The 19,662-nt window shown below is 39.5% G+C and overlaps 1 non-coding gene across 1 annotated transcript; it reads left to right on the top strand.

Moving 5' to 3' along the window:
• Nucleotides 1-2,326: 2,326 nt before the first annotated feature.
• Trnay-gua lies at nucleotides 2,327-2,415 on the top strand. Its single transcript is given in 2 exon segments — nucleotides 2,327-2,363; nucleotides 2,380-2,415. It is a non-coding gene; the product is annotated as a tRNA-Tyr (tRNA).
• Nucleotides 2,416-19,662: the final 17,247 nt, after the last annotated feature.

The raw sequence follows: 19,662 nt of genomic DNA, 5'->3' as shown, positions 1-19,662 counted from the left end.
TCTCTCTCTCTCTCTCTCTCTCCAAAGTGTCGAAATCACCATATGTTACCCATCAACTAGCTGTAATTTAGGATGTGTTGAGACCTCTTTAAACAAACTATAATGATATTCCTTTCCTTTCCATGCCGCCGTGGCATATTTCGCCTCACGTCTGCTCTCTGACAGTGATGCGGCACCACGTCAGCGGCTGTTGTCACTCGTGGCAGGTCGCTAAATCCGCTAATCATCGAAAAGTGACACCTTCCGAACGAAAGAGATTAAAAACCTGCTGCACGGCGAACTTCCCACAGTTACGAGGCATCATCGTAAGACAACGTTACGTAATTTTACGACAACCGCAAAAGGTTTTAATGGGCGCCGTGTCATAACTTCACGACTACCACAAACACGTTGCATGGTTGTCATTACGTAACTTAAACGACAACAAAAAAAAAGGCAAAAAAAAAAAAAAAGTAAAAAAGCGGAGATCCAGTGCCTGCTGTTGCATAAATTCACGACAACCGCAATAGGTTTTAATGGGCGCCATGTCATAACTTCACGACTACCGCAAACACGTTGCAATGGCTGCCATTACGTAATTTAACGACAAAAAACAAACAAAAAACCCATGAAGAAAAAATGCCGGTGTTCCAGTGGCTGCTGTTACATAAATTCACGACAACCGAAAACGGTTTCCAATTGCTGACTAAATTAACAACCCGACAAAATCAGATTTGCATGACAGTCATTACATAACTTTACGACAATCGAAAACGGTCTCTAATGACTGCTACCGTCTTATCTGGCCTCAGACCACAATTAATTTCGCTATATGTTTCTATATAGCCTTAGTGGCTATAACATTTTTATTAATATCAGCAGGCCCGTGAAGTTTTGTATGTACCTTTGCCTGCATGGGGGACACACACCCTGAAAAGGACAACCCCTGTTGTCCAGCTCTTTCTCCCAGCATATTGGTTTAAACAGACACACCCTCTAAACCAGGCCGGAGTACACCCATTTTACACAAAAAGCACTACTTTTGCATGGGCCGGAATTACCACAAACAAGTCTTCAATGTCAACAAGTTACACATGTTTACAAACTACATGCTATCCCCTGTCACTTCAGTCAAACAGTTGCCACTTCATAGCTGTCTGCCATGAAATAATCACAGTCAAACAGCAGACTACTTGCGCGGTGAAACTTCCGGATTTTGGACAACCAAATGGGAAGATAACTGTAATCTGAGGCCATCTGATGGACAGTGTGTGGCTGCCTAAATGAGGGGAACTTGTCGGTTATCTCCGGCAGTGACAGCTGCTGTTTGACGTCGTCACAGATGGGTTGTCGTGTAATACATCAATTTACTCTAAGTTGAAACAAAATAGTTTCTGCTTAAATCTCACTGAGCACCATCTGTATGGGAACTATTAGCAGACTTACAAAACGACAGCAAGCTAGTAAATATACTCTGGTTATGTTTTTTAAAAACGTTTCATCATCTTCATCATCGTCGTCATCATCATCATCATCATCATCGTCATCATCATCACCACCACCATCATCATCACCAACATCATCATCATCATCATCATCACCACCACCACCATCATCATCATCATCATCATCATCATCACCACCATCATCATCATCATCGTCGCCATCATCGTCGTAGTCGTTGTCGTCATCATCATCGTCATCATCATTATTATCATATCATCATCATATTATTATTATTATCTCAATCATCATCATCATCATCATCGTCATCGTCGTCGTCTTCATCGTCACTATCATGTCGCAATCATCACCATGAAAATCAAAATCACCATCATAATTATCTCGTCTCTCTTCAAGTGATAAAGCAACGAAATGCAGATCTTGTTAAAACTGTTCTAGCATTTTTATTTTAACTGACTTTTTTCTAACACTCAATTAAGATCCAAGTACGTTGTTCTGGGCACATACCTCATTCACCTGGGCTGTCTGTTCAGGTTAAGCGTTAAGGTTTATTGAGTTTGTCAGAAGTTAGTGAGAGATAAGTAGTGTAAAAAAGACTTGCGCCTTCGAATTGAGTCGTTGGAACTCGCTCTGGGAGGGAGACGATACCAATACCTGCCAACCTTAAAACCGATGATCTCACCACTGGTTATTTTGAATTGCGAAAAATATCACTTGCAACTAAAATAACTGACCTTTAACCTGGAAATACAGCCCAGATAGCTGAGGCATGTGCATTGCCTGTGGCGTCACGTGATCCGTGATACGGCCTTCTCGGTTATTAAAATCAATGATGCATGTAAATGATCTGAGTTCCCACTTTAATTTGAAAATGTTATTTTAACCCGTGATAGCTCAGTTGGTAGAGCGGAGGACTGTAGAGTTGCATACAATGATATCCTTAGGTCACTGGTTCGAATCCGGTTCGCGGGAACATCTTTTTGTTTACATTAATTATCGTTTTTGAAAATTAATATAAATTTTATTAAAACCTGTAAACTGCAAATACAAATTGTCATGCGTCGAATTATTTCATCAACGTTTTCTGTCCATCCAATGGGGCAGGTTATTTGTGATGGTACATGCTCTTAATTTTGTTTTCGCCTGTGGCGATATTAATTGTTCTAGAGGACCGTGTGCAGTTCCAAATGCACTTAGCCAGATGGGCAACTTGTTACGTAATACCTTTGCGCTACGGTCGTCGAGCTGTCCGCCTAATACACACCCAGAGCAGGTGTGGAGGCCATGTGGCTAGTAGTTACGTAATATCTCCGGTAGTGCTGTTTATGGCCAGGGGATTGCTCGCGGTATGGCGACAGCCAGTCTGACGACCAGAGAAAAATATGCCGGCGTGGTCGTGGTGGAAACTCACATGATAAGATTCGGTGCCGCGATGTAACCCCAGGCGATATTCGATTTATAATAAATAGCTAGTGTTTTAGAGTTATCAGGGAGAAGCAAAAAGGACGGCTCCCAGAGAACGTTAGTCCGTTTGGACTTTGGTAAATATATTATTTCTGCTCTGTTGTATAACCTTGATGTGATTGATGTGACTTTAAATATTTTAATACTGTATTATACCAATATCTTTAGACAGTGTCTTCGGTCATCTGACGAAGTAAATCGTAGACTTTTTGTTATAACATTATACGAGTATTTGGTAATATAAAGCTTAGCCAGTCATCCTAGAAGACCTAGGTAAACTGTAGGTTATTGTCTTTATTGTGATAGGTACCAGTATTAATTCTGTGTTACAAGGTTACTGAATGAGTAGTTAGGGTTAATTAAAAATTAACCAGTTAGGAATAGAGCTGTAATTCATTTATTAATCAAGTTCCCCTGGAAGCGTTTCTCAATTATCACACGTGTGGGTGTTGTGTCACGGTGAAGTGATTAGCATATTGTGTAAACTAGACACCTAGAGATTAACTAATTAAGTGATCAGTTCTGGGTTGTTATTATTGTTGTTATTAATTAACTACTGCGGCTGTACATTTGTCAGCGTAGGTTAATACAGATTCCAAAGTGTATTGTGTTTTTGTTGTGTTTTCTAGTGAACTAAACGTGCTATATTACATATACTTTATATAAGATCGTATCTCTGATCATACCTAGACGAGCCATACTCGGGTAAATACCGCCCGTTACAGAGAGATCTAATAGATATACAGTTAGGAGAGATATTTGGACAATCGTGTTTTATTCAGTTACGGGTATTATAGAATCCCCGTGACATTATTAGAGGTGACATTAAACAAGTCTCTTGATTGGTCGAATACTCCAAATTGTCGTGGTAACAATCGTTATTATAATCGTTTGATTTGAAGTGTATATAACTACGAACACTATGGTACAAATGTGCTACTGCAAACGTTACGTTTTCCTACGTACACGTATAGTCCAAGTCGTTACTGTAAATCGTCACGTTAGAAAGAACCTTTAAACAAACTACAATTATATTATAACGGGTATTTGTATCTTTACGGTATTGAATCGAAACGCAAAATTAAGGAAGACTAAATCTTTTGTAAGTACAGTATTCTAATCGCATTGTTAACTATTTTGTTTCGTAACATAATTGTTATTTTGGCACTTGATCCAGGTGGTAACAGGGGCATTTCGCCGCAGCCACACAGACATATTAAAATAGTGAAACACTGGATGAACAGGGTTCGAAATTGGCTGAAATTCACAGTGGAACACTGGATGAGATGGGGGGGGGGGGGGGGGGGGCGGTCCACTAACGCAGATCGATCCTACGATTATTTCACCTCTATCTGAAGTTTATTAATATTACTTAGCATCAACAGATATTATTTGACTTCGTAGAAGTTTGTTTTGTTTAACGACACCATTAGAGCACATTGATTTATTAATTCATCGGCTATTGGATGTCAAACATTTGGTTATTTGGTATTTTTCAGAGGAAACCTGCTAAATTTTCCCATTAGCAACAAAGGATCTTTTATATGCACCATCCCACAGGCAGGACAACACATACCACTTCCTTTGATATACCAGTCGCGAAGCACTGGTTGAGACGCGGTGGGGGGGGGGGGGGGAGACCCTAGTCAGAGAATGAATCTATCGAGGAGATTCAATCCTGCGACCAAAGAACTTAAGGCGAGCTCTCTACCGAATGAGCTAGATCCCATTGTGTGACTTTAATAAAACGAATTTACTCATGACATATACGTGTATCATTACGCACAAAATAAATAGTGCAATAGTAACTTCATTCGCGTCAAAGTTTTAACTTTTAATGGATACACTTCTGCTTGCTGTAGCAAATAAAGCGATTTATCCAATTTAGTTAATTTATTGCAAGTGAAATGAGTTGTAGTTCGCGGCAATCGGTTCTGCCCGCTCCGCGCCGTCATTAAGTTCCCCGCCATCAAGGGACATAACTCTCACGTCATTCACCTCTCGCACGGCTCCTCAGGTGATTCGTCACAAAGTTATGTAACACCCCCCTGGGATAGTTTTGCTCTGCGCTTGTTCTGATTTGGGTTATACAACGCTCAAGGGCGCTCGTTTATCAAGACTACATGTATTTTCGACAACAACCAGTAGCCGCGAGCCATGGTACAAATACTTGACCCGGTTGTTCATTTTCTAATCCCGAGAAGCATGTTTACTTACACAGTGGTATTGTGCTGACAATGTATAGGTGAAAAAAATAAATCTTATAAATAGAAACCAATTATTATTAGAAAAAAGTGATTAGAGCCGAAGGTAGTTGACATGTAGGCATTCATACTATTTAACAGAAATCGTGGGAATATACCCATCCCATAAAAGGGCGCTTTACATACGGCGAGAATTGGAACTACAAACTTGTGACATCGGACGGGGGAACGTGTGAACAGACACACTATGCAAACAGAAAGAATGTTTTTCCTGCAACACAAGATTGGCTTATTTGACGTACAAACGCAAATTTAACATAGAATCATTAAGAAATTAATTATATGCAACACTGGCAATTTCAGTAAAATCTTCACTGGGTAGTCTGTAATTTGTTAATGATTATATCTAGTAGTGACAGCATTGTTGCATGTGAAAACAATAATTTTATATTAACAATGTAATCATCATGGATACCTTTTTTGTTTAGATGTATTTAATGAAGACTAGTTCTGTTTAGTTTTGTGATTAGATTGTTTACATTATTATATGTGGAATAATAATATTTACTGTTTAATAGGCCATGCTGTAGGCCCCACTACTATTTGTGCTACCTTTAAATAAAGATGATGCTGATGATGATGATGATTATGATTAAAAACGTTATTTTTCATTGGCCAGCAGGGATCACACCAACAATAACAGGAAAGAGTGACCCATCACCCATAGTGTCAGGAAGTTATCCGTGTTACTGACATTCAGTCTCACACATTTCTTCAACTCCAGACATTAATCATTTCCTGCAAATTCATCCAGTCTCAAAAAATGCACAATGCTTGGAAAATAGCTCAATCCACTCCTTTACTAAAAGAGCAGGCCCATCATGTCATTAGTGTTTGCGCTTCGTGGAGACCACAGTCATCCCAAGGATTGTACACTCTTTGTAAAGTGTAATACTCTGATCTTCTTGTACATATTATAAATTACTGTCAGTATTTATCAGAAATTAGAGACAAGTTTTGGTGTTCTCTCTTTGATATTGGTCCAATAGAGCTAAGCGCATAATCTCTCTGACGATACATTTATCGTACAGCTATTGTCATATAATTCTCCAATTAATGTTGACGAAGATGCCGCAGAATTGTATAGTAAGGTTGTTATTCACTTCATCTACTTGTTAAGTAAACTATATCTTAAAGCATTACTAACTAATTAAATATTTGCATACTGCATATATTACTATATGTACACACCTCAGTGTGTGTCTGTGAGTACGTGTGTGCGTGTGATATGTAACTTGTTTCTCATAATCTTGTAACTGTTTCTGACGTTTACCTTGATTAACATTAACATGTCTTTTTGTGCTATTTTCTTGTACTATTAATGCTATTGTAACTCTCTTTAAGAGGAATAAAGAATATATATACATTACTGATATTCAATCTCACATTACTGGTATTCAATCTCACATTACTGTTATTCAATCTCACATTACTGATATTCAACCTCACATTACTGATATTATCTCACATTACTGATATTCAACCTCACATTACTGATATTCAATCTCGCATTACTGGTATTCAATCTCACATTACTGATATTCAGTCTCACATTACTGTTATTCAATCTCACATTATTGATATTCAACCTCACATTACTGATATTCAATCTCACATTACTGATATTCAATCTCACATTACTGGTATTCAATCTCACATTACTGATATTCAGCCTGACGTTACTGATATTCAATCTCATGTTACTGACATTCAATCTCACAATACTGACATTCTGTCTCATATTATTGACATTTAATATCACATATATATCTGTACATTATATTGACAGTACGACTGAAATAATGACTGACATTTGGTCTACAAAAACAAAATACACACGTTTCAGGAATTGTTTTCTGACATTCTTTTCGCCAAAAATTATCGTCTTTATTGCGGATATCTCAACCTCAAATTGCTTGGTTGGTCTGTACATTCTAACATCAATTTAAATCGAGCAATAATTATACTGCATTTTTCTTCCCACAATTCCATTTTTTAGAGGGAAGGGGCAGGACGTAGCCCAGTGGTAAAGCATCCGCTTGATGCGCGGTCGGTCTAGGACCGATCCCCGTCAGTGGGCCCATTGGGCTATTTCTTGGTCCAGCCAGTGTACCACGACTGGTATATCAACGGTCATGGTATGTGCTATCCTGTCTGTGGGATAGTGCATATAAAACATCCCTTGCTAGTAATGGAACAATGTAGCAGGGTTTCCTCTGATGACTATATGTTAGAATTATCAAATGTTTGACATCCAATAGCCGATGATTAATAAATCAATGTACTTTAGTGGTGTCGTTAAACAAAACAAACTTGAAACTTTAACTTTAATTTTTATCAATTCCAGCGAAGACATATTAGGTAGGACGATTAGCCTAGTCATAATGAGGATCAAAAGTTCACACATCATTTACCGTCATAATTTTAACAGTTTTTCGTTTGCAGCAGCAACCTTCCACGACGATTCTAAAGAAATATTAATTACTAATGACAGCAAAACATTTCGGCGGAATATCAGATACGCTTGATCCGAAATTGTTCCGTCTTGTAACGCGAAGACAAATTTGACTGGTACTCGTCATTCCTTGGCACCCCTGTTGGATTATTTTTTTTCCCAAGGTGAGGGGGAGATTACTCCAAACGCTAGACCGATCACTGTCCGGCGGCGCCGCTGCATACGTGTAATCGGTGACGGCTTGACGAATGACCGAGGTGCATGTCTCGTTGATGAGACGTCAAAGTGACGTCCAACACAAAGTGACCAGTGGACAGCTAATCTAGCGGTCTGATGGATGACCGCTTGCGTGGCGCAAACAAACAACGCCATCTCTGTGACTGACGTTTGATTGGACAGACCAGACGTCATTTCACTCAGCAACGGCACCTGTCGGGTTACGCGGTAATAAATAGGTCCATGTAGCCAAATGGTGCTGGGCATGTTTCGGAAGCGTTATCTGGCACAGCTCAAAAATGTCTTCCAAGTGAAACCAATCAAGTTCTGGAAAGGCTGGTAGGTACAGAGTTCGTCCCTTAGTACCGGCTACAACCCACGGCAACAGCACCTTTGCGCTACGTTATGATAAATGAGTCCCCCCCATACCCCCCCCCCCCCCCCCCCCCCCCCCCCCCCCCCCCCCCCCCCCCCCCCCCCCCCCCCCCCCCGCCACCAAGCATCCTGAGAATACTGCTAAAGCAAAGCATGTCCGGTACCGAGCCCACCGTGTTTTGTTCTCTCCTAAATTCAAGAGCCATAAATGTGAAAAAGGGTAAATTGCCAGAAAAGTGGAATGAATTCACTATGAAATATGTCACGATATTCTGATATCTGGATAAACATTATAGTTTGCATACAATAAAACAAAAGGATAGACAATCCAATCTAATATATCGTAGCAAACACATAACTCATTGCAAGCGATACCCCTTCCCTCTACATCCCAAATAACGTTTGTTTTCTTTAACGATACCAGTAGAGCACATTGATTAATTAATCGTCGGTTATTGGATGTCAAACATTTGGTAATTCTGACTCGTAGTCATCAGAGAAAACCCGCTACATTTTGCCTAATTGAGCAAGGGATCTTTTATATGCAGACAGGATAGCACATACCACGGCCTTTGATATACCAGTCGTGGTGCACTGTCTGGAAGGAGAAATAGCCCAATGGGTCCATCGACGGGGATCGATCCCAGACCGACCGCGCATCAAGCGAGCGCTTTACCACTTGACTAAGTCCCTTTACATCCCAAAGAATACAACGTGATAAGGACAATGTAGTTCTCTCATCCAAGGGGTGGGATGTAGACCAGTGGTAAAGCGTTCGCTTGATGCGCGATCGGTCTGGGATCGATTCCCGTCAGTGAGCCCATTGGGCTATTTCTCCTTCCAGACAGTGCACCACGACTGGTATATATCAAAGGCCGTGGTATATGCTAAGATCCCTTGCTACTAATGAAACAAAATGTAGCGAGTTTCCTGTCTATGACTGTGTCAAAATTACCATATGTTTGATATCCAATAGCCGATAATTAATAAATCAATGTGCTCTAGTGATGTCGTTAAACAAAACAAACTCCCCCTACCAAAAAAATAAAATAAAATGCTCCTGTGGTTTATCAGGGTTGTAAATAGCATTCAACCAAAGAACAGACAAGTTAAAGTTGGCTTTGTTTAACGACACCACTAGAGTACATTGATTTATGTATCACTGGTTACTGCATGTCAAACATTTTGATACATAGTTTGTTAAATGCATTGACTTCACATCTAAATTGTTATTACCAATAATGTTTGATAATAAAGTTTTCGTTACGCCTAAATACTAGTATTCGCTAAAATGAAGAGTAACAATGAAAGATCTCGACAGAAAACAATTTGTTTTGTTTAACGACACCACTAGAACACATTGATTTTTTTTTTTTATCATCGGCTATTGGATATCAAACATTTGGTAATTTTGACATATAGTCTTAAAAAGAAAACCCACTACATTGTTTTCATTAGTAGCAAAGGATATTTTATGCGCACCGTCCAACAAACATGATAGCACATACCATGGCCTTTGGTATACCAGTCGTAGTGCATTGGCTGGAACGAGAAATAGCCCAATGGGCCCACCGACGGCGATCGATCCTAGACCGACCGCGCATCAGGTGAGCGCTTTACCACTGGGTAACATCCTGCCCCTAGAATAGACAAATGCTATCCTTCCCATTTTCCGCTACTACATTCCTTCATCATTCCTTCATCATTCCTTCATCATCATAATGATGTCTGTTTCCATAGTTGCTAAACAAAGGCCGTGGTATGTACTATCCTATCTGTGAGATGGTGCATATCAAAGATCAGCGGGTTTCCTCTCTCAATATCTGTGTGGTCCTTAACCATATGTTTGACGCCATATAACCGTAAATAAAATATGTTGAGTGCGTCGTTAAATAAAACATTTCCTTCCTTCCTTCGTACCATTACTTATACAGCTCTACTGCCTCTTGAGATGTTTTAAAGAAAAAAAAATCTTTCTAAATTAACCGCAAATGGGAAAAGGATCGCCACGAAAACACTGCAAACATACTTGCTATATAAAGTAGCCATCGCCACAGGGAAATATGCTTTTAATTTATGAGAAAAAAAATAGAAGAAAAGAAATAAAATTACCATACACATTTGTTGTTTGTCAAGACATCGGTTTAGATGTCACCCGAGAACAGACAACAACGAGACATCTGGTCATCCGGGCGTCCACCCGCGGACATGTTTGCTCGCCGCCATCTTTCTTTGTGGGGAATATTACGGGTTCATTGAAATATGAAACTGAATGTTGTTTTAGGCTGATGTCTTTCATACACAATGTGGAGACGCATGTTCCGGGACTTGTCTACGGGCCGTGGTTTCTGCAAAACCCAGGGTTAAACAAACACTCGAAAATTTGTTCATCTCAACCCGGTTTATACATAATGGATGAACTTTTGCGACGAGGACATGTTTTTCAATTTTCGTACTATTCATCCACCCCAAGAAAATATTTCCAATTGTAAATTGTTTGCTTACTTAGTCTGGCGGTCGCCAGTTTTGTGGTGAAACTAGAAAAATTAGCCCTGTGGTATGCAAAAGAAAACAACTTTCTCCGTTTAGAAAGCAAATACTGTGTCGATTTTTCGCACAATTTGTTAAATGAATCGACTTACAACTAAATTGTTATTACTACTAGAGTTTCGTAATAGGCTGTTTTTCGTTACGCTTAACCGCTAGTATTTGTCAAATGGAAAAAAAAAGTGTTACAATGCCGCTAGAAATTGTGCCCGCGGGAAAGGGAGGGGGGTGGGGGGTGGGGGTGGGGGTGGTGGAGAAGGGGGTCGTGCTTGAAATTTTGGAGAATATGGGCTCTAGGAATATATAGTGAAACGTCTTGATGTAATTTTTGACCGATCTAGTTCCATTTCTTTGGTTTTAATAACACCACTAGAGCGCATTGATTTATTAATGATCTGTTTCTGGATGTTAAACGTTCGGTAATTAGAGAGGAAACCCGCCACATATTTCCATTAAAAGCAAGAGATCTTTTATACGCACCATCACACATACAGGATAGCACATACCAGTGCGTCGTGGTGCACTGGCTGGAACGAGAAATATCCCAATGGGCCCACCGACGGGAGTCGATCCTAAACTGACCGCGCATCAAACGAGCGCTTTACCACTGGGCCTATGTGCAGCCCCTCTATCCCATTGTAATATTAGGTTTGTTTTGCAGGCTTATTAGCCTACTATATTCCACAATGATCTGAATCCATTAGAGACCGAGGGTGGGTTTTGCGCGGGGGAACTGTGAATATAGCTTCTTGCAATGGTGTGTGTGTGTTTTGTGATTGTGTGTGCGCGCATGTGTGTTGTGAGTGTTGTGTGTGTGTGTATGTATGTGTGTATCGTGTATGTTGTTTGCGTCTATGCGTATGTGCGTATACGGGTACATACATGTGTATTTTATATAAAAATGAACAAAGCTTTCAACATTTTAAAGAAATTAAAACCATGGGCTAATTCACTAAGATTTCTCTACTTTGTGATCTCGCAGTGCAAAAAAAAAGAAGAAAAAAGAAGAAGAAAGAAATGTTTTATTTAACGACGCACTCAACACATTTTATTTACGGTTATATGGCGTCAGACATATGGTTAAGGACCACTCGGATATTGAGAGAGGAAACCCGCTGTCGCCACTTCATGGGCTACTCTTTTTCGATCAGCAGCAATGGATCTTTTATATGCACTATTCCACAGACAGGGTAGTACATACCACGGCCGTTTATATACAAGTCGCGGTGCCCTGGTTGGAACGAGAAATAGCGCAATGGGCCCACTCTCGCAGCGCAAAGCAAAACGAATTGCTAGAATAATGTGACAGACAGACAGTTTATTAAAGTCTCACCTCATTACAACAAAATAAAAATACAACATATACATACAATCAATAAAAGTAATAAAATTGTAATGAGCCACTCTATACTGAGTTACGAAAGACTATTGAATAAAAACATCTAAAGAAGACAAAAAAAGAAACAAATATACAGCTAAAACAATTGCAGCACAGATAAAACAATAAGATATATACACGAATCATTTCATAGTGTATAAAAGGGATTTTCTATGTTTAAGAATAAAATAGCAGGTTTTGGCAGATAAAATACATATATCGGGACAGGACAAGATAAAACACACTTTTTGGATATCGGTGCAGTGATTAAAATTTAAAAGTAATGTCCTATAGTAAGCGAGTACTTGTAATCTAATATTTACATATAACGGACATTCAAGTAAAACGTGGCACTCGTCTTCATTGTGGTTGGGACAATTAAAACACGTTCTTTCTTCCAGTGGTGTATTATTGTATCGCCCGGTTTCAACTTTCAGGGGGGCAACTCCGCATCTAAACTTAGCGAGAGCACTTCTGTGGTATCGAGGCAAGTAACTGGTTACATAGGGCTCTACTTTAAAAATATCTTTAAAACAAGAATAAATTCTTAATTTATTCCCCCCGACACCTGTTCTGTGATGTTGCTTAAGAGATTTCTCACTAGGCCCCAGGGCCCCGTTTAAAGAAGAGCGCTTAGCGCTAAGATCACCGTAAGTGTATATCTAATAAATGGACTTATGGTGATCTTAGCGCTAAGATTACTTCATGAAACCGGTCCCTGTTCTAAAACAACACTGAACTATTTTCATCTATTTTGTTTTGTTTAATTCAGTTTTATTTCTGGTTCCAGCCAGTGCACCGCGACTGGTATATCAAAGGTCGTGGTATGTGCTATCCTGTCTGTGGGATGGTGCATATATAAAGGATCCCTTGCTGTAGCGGGTTTCTATTTCAAAATTACCACATGTCTGACATCCAATAGCCGATGATTAGTAAATCAATGTGCTCTAGTGGTGTCGTAAAACAAAACAAAGTTTAACATTGTTAGCCAGTAAAAACACCAGACCACTGTTAGAGAGAACTCAGGACAGATTATCACAAGACACAGTCCAGAAATGTTCAACGAGTTAAACCGACCTAGCTCTTTAAGTACATAACTAACATTTTCAACGAGTTAAACCGACCTAGCCCTTTAAGTACATAACTAACATTTTCAACGAGTTAAACCGACCTAGCTCTTTAAGTACATAACTAAAATTTTCAACGAGTTAAACCGACCTAGCCCTTTAAGTACATAACTAACATTTTCAACGAGTTAAACCGACCTAGCTCTTTAAGTACATAACTAACATTTTCAACGAGTTAAACCGACCTAGCTCTTTAAGTACATAACTAACAGTTTCATTTCATTTCAACTTATTTTCGTGCTTATAGCCAATTACGGTTCAAGCACGCTGTTCTGGGCACACACATGAACTATCTGAGCTGTCTGTCCAGGACAGTGGATTAGTTGTTAGTGGTTAGTGAGAGAGAAAAGGGTGTCGTGGTCTTACACCTAACCATTGAGTCGTTAAAACTCTCTCTGGATGGGAGCCGGTACCGGGCTGCGAACCCTGTACCTATCAGCCTTATATCCGATGGCTTAATCACGATGCCACCGAGGCCGGTTTAACTAATAAATACACTTAAGGTGACCTTAACGCCAAGATCGCTTTGTAAAACCGGACCCTGTTCTAGAATTATTTGCTCTGTTTTGTTTTAAAAACATATAAATACGAGGTAAATCTCAAATCTCAGCACGGCCATTTTCCACATGTCGTACGGTGATCCACCTGTGACACCTGTAGAGAACAAGGAAGCAGACGAAGAAATATAAATCTATAAATCACTTTTGAAATGTTTTATTTGATGCGCCGTAAAACCGTCGACTGAATCCGCGGTCTTTAATAATCGCTGATAGCTATATAAATGTCATACTTTATTAACCATGCATCTACGACCTGGTTTAAGCCGTAAACCCATTATAAGACAAATATGCTTTAAGGTGACGGAAATGTAAATAGGATACCAATCCGACATTTGTTATTTAAGATTTTCTTTTATTGGTCTTCGTAATCTGTGGTTCGTGATTTCTTAACCAGTTTTGAGTTATAGTTCTGATTTATGTACAAAAGTTAACGACGAGTTATGACCCCGATTTGAACTACTACCGAATTTAAAAAGCCTGTTTTTCTTAAAGGGCGGGGCCCAATTTCACAAACATCGTAAACCTAGTTTTGCACGTAAACGTAAATCTACGACTAAACCACAGTTCTTGTTACTATTAAAGGGACATTCCTGAGTTTGCTGCAGTTTTTAAGCTGTTATAGACGAACAGAGACTGTTTAACGATTGTAATTACATATCAAATATATTTTTCTGCATAAAATATTAGTGGCTGTATATTAAACGTGTTTGTAAATGAATGAATGAATGTTTAACGACACCCCAGCACGAAAAATACATCGGCTATTGGGTGTCAAACTATGGTAATGCAAACAAAGTGATGATCAACATCAATATAAAAATTCCAGATTTAAATAAAAACACAGTGTAAAGAACTGCAAAAATACAAATATCACAGATAGATATTGACTTTTACTCTAACTTTCAATTTGTGCTGTATTGGCCATTCTCAAAGAGAATATTACACCCCTGCACCACGGTGAGGTTACAGCACGCGCAGGGGTAAACGTGTTTGTGATCGTTCTAATATTTTCACTAGGTTAAAGTTTATTTTATTTCCTAAAATATTGTTTTTTCGTACATACGAACTTATTTGAAGACAAAATTCAGTTTGGGCTTCTTGAAAATATCAAGACGACCAGAAACGCACTGAATATACAGACACTGGTATTCTAAACCAGAAACTATATTTAATATATAAGTTTAATCGTAGAAATATACAATGGAGCAAACTCAGGAATGTCCCTTTAACAGTAAACCAAATATAGTTTAAAATGCACATATTTCGTTTTCTTTTGTCATTAAAATGCTCCATGTTCTGTAATGATGTAATTTTCCGTGTGAAAACGATGCCAAACACGTGTAAAAGTATGCCCGGTATAACTGCTAGTCGCAGACGTAAACTTACGATGTTTAGTGAAATTGGCCCTGATTTATGGACAAAAGTTAACGACGAATTATGACCCAGATTATAACTACCGAATTTACAAAGCCTGTTTTTCGTAAACGCAGATATTTAAGCATTTTACATGTAGTTAGACGAATAAATAAAAAACGGGGGGGGGGGGGGGGGGGGGGTTAGTCCAGTGGTAAAGCGCTGGCTTGATGCGCGGTCGGTTTGGGGATCGATCCTGTCGGTAGGCCCATTGGGTAATTTCTCGTTCCAGCCAGTGCACCACGACTGGTATATAAAAGGCCGTGGTATGTGCTATCCTGTCTGTGGGATGGTGCATATAAAAGATTCCTTGCTGCTAATCGAAAAGAGTAGCCCATGAAGTGGCGACAGCGGATTTCCTCCCTCCAACGCCATATAACCGTAAATAAAATATGTTGAGTGCGTCGTTAAATAAACCATTTCGTTTAAAAACAGGCTTTGTAAATTCGACCCGTTATGTGTAAAACGATAACAGCGTCAACAAAATGGTTATCACCGACAATAGAGTAAGTATACTTTTGAAATTAATCCACATCTAAACTATCTTATGTCTACCTATCGTCTTTCTTCTTGATTTTATGACAACCCCCCCCCCCAAAAAAAAAAAAACAACAAAAAAAACAACAACAACAACAACAACAACAACAACAACAACAACAACAACAACAACAACAAAAAAAGAAGATTTTTTTCTTAATTTGTCTCAACGCTGGTGGTGCCTGCAAAGAATTTATCTGACACCGAGTCGGGACAATGTCTTTATAATCAAATGATAAATTTGAAATATCCCATTTAAAATCATTTACGTGGCTTAAGTTTCAAACAAAATTAAAGGTTTTTGTTTTGTTTTGTTTTTTGTTTAACGACACCACTAGAGCACATTGATTAATTATGCATCGGTTATTGGATGTCAAACATTTGGTAATTGTGACACGTAGTCATCAGAGGAAACCCGCTACATGTTTCCTAATGCAGAAAGGGATCTTTTATATGCACTTTCCCACAGACAGAAAAGCACATACCACGGCCTTTGTCCAGTTGTGGTGCACTAATTGGAACGACAAAACCCCCCCAATAAATTGAATAGATCCTTCGACGCAAACACCCCAAGCGAGCAATCAACCGACTGAGCTACCCCCCATCCCGAAAGGTTATTTTTAAATAGCGATATGTGTACAAATATCACTAAAATTAAATGCCATGTTCATCAAAAATATTTATTTAATGTTGTTATATGTTATTTCCCTGCTTATCATCAGAGAAAAAAATACAAAACTTTAAAAATGTATCTATTGTCACATTGCGGTGGCACTCTTCTAGTGTTAAATAAAAACACTGTGCACCACGTAACGCTGGAAGGAATAACATATGACAAAAATTATTTATCTAATCGTATAATTTATATAATCTTTAAACCCATTTGTATTTTAAAAGCTCAGATATACTGCTTCAAAGTTGACCGACTCACGATCATGCCTGACTCAAGATCAGTTTACACTAATGCATTCTAAAGGATCATATTTAGCGAAGAAATAACCCCCCAAATTTAAAACCCTAAAAGCGACAGGTCACATCAGTACAGACGTGTAAGGGAAGGAGAAGGAGGAGAACGTATTAGGCAAGTGGGGCCAATTACGGTTGTTAAAATCCCGGCGTGACACGGTAATAACCTATAATCGAGACTCGTAACTAGCGGTTTTCGTTCGGGGTGGTCAAGGGGGAGGCAGGGTCGTAAAATCGATGAGTCATAGTTGAGCAACGGCAACAGAAACTAATGGACATTTGTATGCTTTCTGGGAAACAAAAACGTTGCGTGGGTGGGTTGGGGAGGGGGTAAGTAAAACAAAGAGAGAAAAAGAACAAGGGTTCTGTTTTTACACAATGATCTTAACGCTAAGATCACCTTAAGGTGCGAGTGCGATATATTTTAACATGCTCCTATACCAGTAAGGTTTGTAGCATGTCTGTCCCGGATCCCGTCTCTGGAGAGGCAGAAGCCTGATCCGGGACAGAATATATTACAGAGGCAATGTTGATTATTATAGCCAAAAGAATACGGGTATAAGGTAGCTATGCATTTAAGTTGATCTTGGCGCTAAGATCGCTTCGTAAAACGGAGCCCAAAGCACTGTAAAATAGAGTCAATTCTAGCTAGACAGAAAGACGATTTTTAACTAAAAAAGGGCAATTTAAAGGTGTGTTGTTGTTTTTTTAGAATGGTTCAACGGCCCCCAGGGCCCTGTAACTCAAAACAAACGTAAGACGTATGATAGACGTCGGTGATTCATAATGATTTGTTCCAGTAACCCAAAACACACGTTTGTGTTCCAATTGGGGCATAATTTACAAAGGTCTCTTTGGCTCTTTTAGACAACAAAGCATCCTCTTTGCAAGTCTTTTAGCATTGCACTGCAAGATCGTGAAGTTGCGAGAGTTTAGTGAATTAGGCTCCTGGGCATGATCGTAAGTCCGCAGATATTTACCAAATTAAACTAGGGTTCGTAACATTCACTTAGTGCAGTCTTAGTTAGACCTTCTTGAATTACAAGACCCGGGTTCCCCATGCTAGGCACGGCTAACTAGAGCGGCCTTAGGTCTATACTAGTTACATGTTATAACCAGAGCCGGTTTAAGGATCCGCGGGGCCTGCAGCACAAATAACAGCGGGTCCCCCTTCCCAGGATATATATTTTGCAAACTCCTCGGGGAGGGGGGAGACCTGGGGAAAATAAATGTACACATCACGGCGGGGCCCCCTGAAGCGCGGGAAACGTAGCACATGCTACATGTGCTACTAGGATAAACGGGATCTGGTTATAACTGGACTACACAGGCCCGTAGAAACCGGGAGGCGGAGGGGAGAGGAGGGGTACTATTCCCCCACTTAAGGACGAAAATGTACGAGCTTTTGGTGGGTTTAAAAAAAAAATCCTAGTCTATATAAATAAAGATACAAATGCTGCTTGTGCTCCACCCACCCCAACCAGAGAATGCGGCCCCCTCACTAGAAGTGCAATGTACTTAAGGCGACGCTACACCATACGAGTGCTCCGTACGAGAATAGCGACGAGAATAGCCTATTGTGACAAGACAAACATTACGATTTCGTCGGTTGCTAAGCAATCTGCTATTTTCGTGTTGATAGCCGACACAGCAGACCTTTAGTATGATTATTTTCGAGTTCACTCATGACATTAAACTTTACACATTGATGACTAGCACAATCGCTACATGAGGAAACCCGACACAACCTATCCGACACCGACTGACCCTGCGTTTTCGATAGGGGTTTCGGGTTTCTTATTGCGGCGTTTGTACTATCCTTACATATAAACATGATATGGCCACAGGTCACTTGGGTGTGTTAAATGGCCCAAACTATATATATATATTTTTTTTTTTTACACCAAATGATTTCGTACGTACGAAAAATTAAAAAGTTTATTTTATTTAACGACACCATTAGAGCACGTGGGTTTTATTAATCATTTATCCTTATAATGTTTTATATTTAAAACATGGTAAGGTAATGTTTTAAAAAGCAGGACAAATTAGGATGTATGTTTATTTTATTGTTGTGGGGAGGAGACAAACGGACGTCTCGCTAGGACCGAAATTTTCAAACTCAGGATTGTCCTTTTAAAAATGCGTGGGTATTTGTGTATTTGTGTATTTATATATTTATACATTTTTTTCTTGTAACTGATGAGCTTTTAGCTCAAAGCCAATAAAGAATGAATGAAAAGGTGCTCGACTGTCCTGGAATATCCCTACCTGCACACTTCACCGTTCTGTTACTAGTAGCAGGTCAATGAAGCGAATAATTTGTGATTGTCGTTTTCAACGTCTCCGTAACACCGATCTCCGTGGCGGCTTGTGAGCTCTTCAACGAAAGGATCGAATTACAACCGTCAAAATGTGAAAAATCTATTTACCCTCGCTGAACGTTAACAAATAGGTATTTACGACCGCGTTAGCGACACAAAGGATCCTTAATTGAATTTAATCAGGCGTCATAATTGTGGAATGTCTGGGGTTACATGGTGCAGTGCTAGTAATATTCCTCAAAAAGGCGAGGTTTTGTTCAACTGAAATGTACGCGGGCTTTTATTGTTCTGAATGAAAATGTATTCCTAGAATTGTACATTTTGGTTAACTGTTTGTCTAGGAGGTCTCAGCGAGCATATCAATGGGCAATGGCATTTTTATTATTATTGACCAATCAAGAGAGCGTGAGAGAGCGACGAAGAGGATCGAGAGATGAGAGAGAGAGGAGAGAGAGAGAGGACAGACAGCCAGACAGACAGGACAGACAAAAACAAGAGAGGACAGACAGGGAGAGAAAGTGAAGGAGACGAGAGAGGAGATGCAGAGAGGGAGGATAGAGAACAGAGACAGACAGGACAGAAAAACAGAGAGA

This window comes from Gigantopelta aegis, chromosome 15 (genome assembly GCF_016097555.1).
Source record: "Gigantopelta aegis isolate Gae_Host chromosome 15, Gae_host_genome, whole genome shotgun sequence".
NCBI lineage: Eukaryota > Metazoa > Mollusca > Gastropoda > Neomphalida > Peltospiridae > Gigantopelta > Gigantopelta aegis.
The sequence above is the reverse complement of the archived record's forward strand: the minus strand, read 5'-3'. Positions and strand labels throughout refer to the sequence as shown.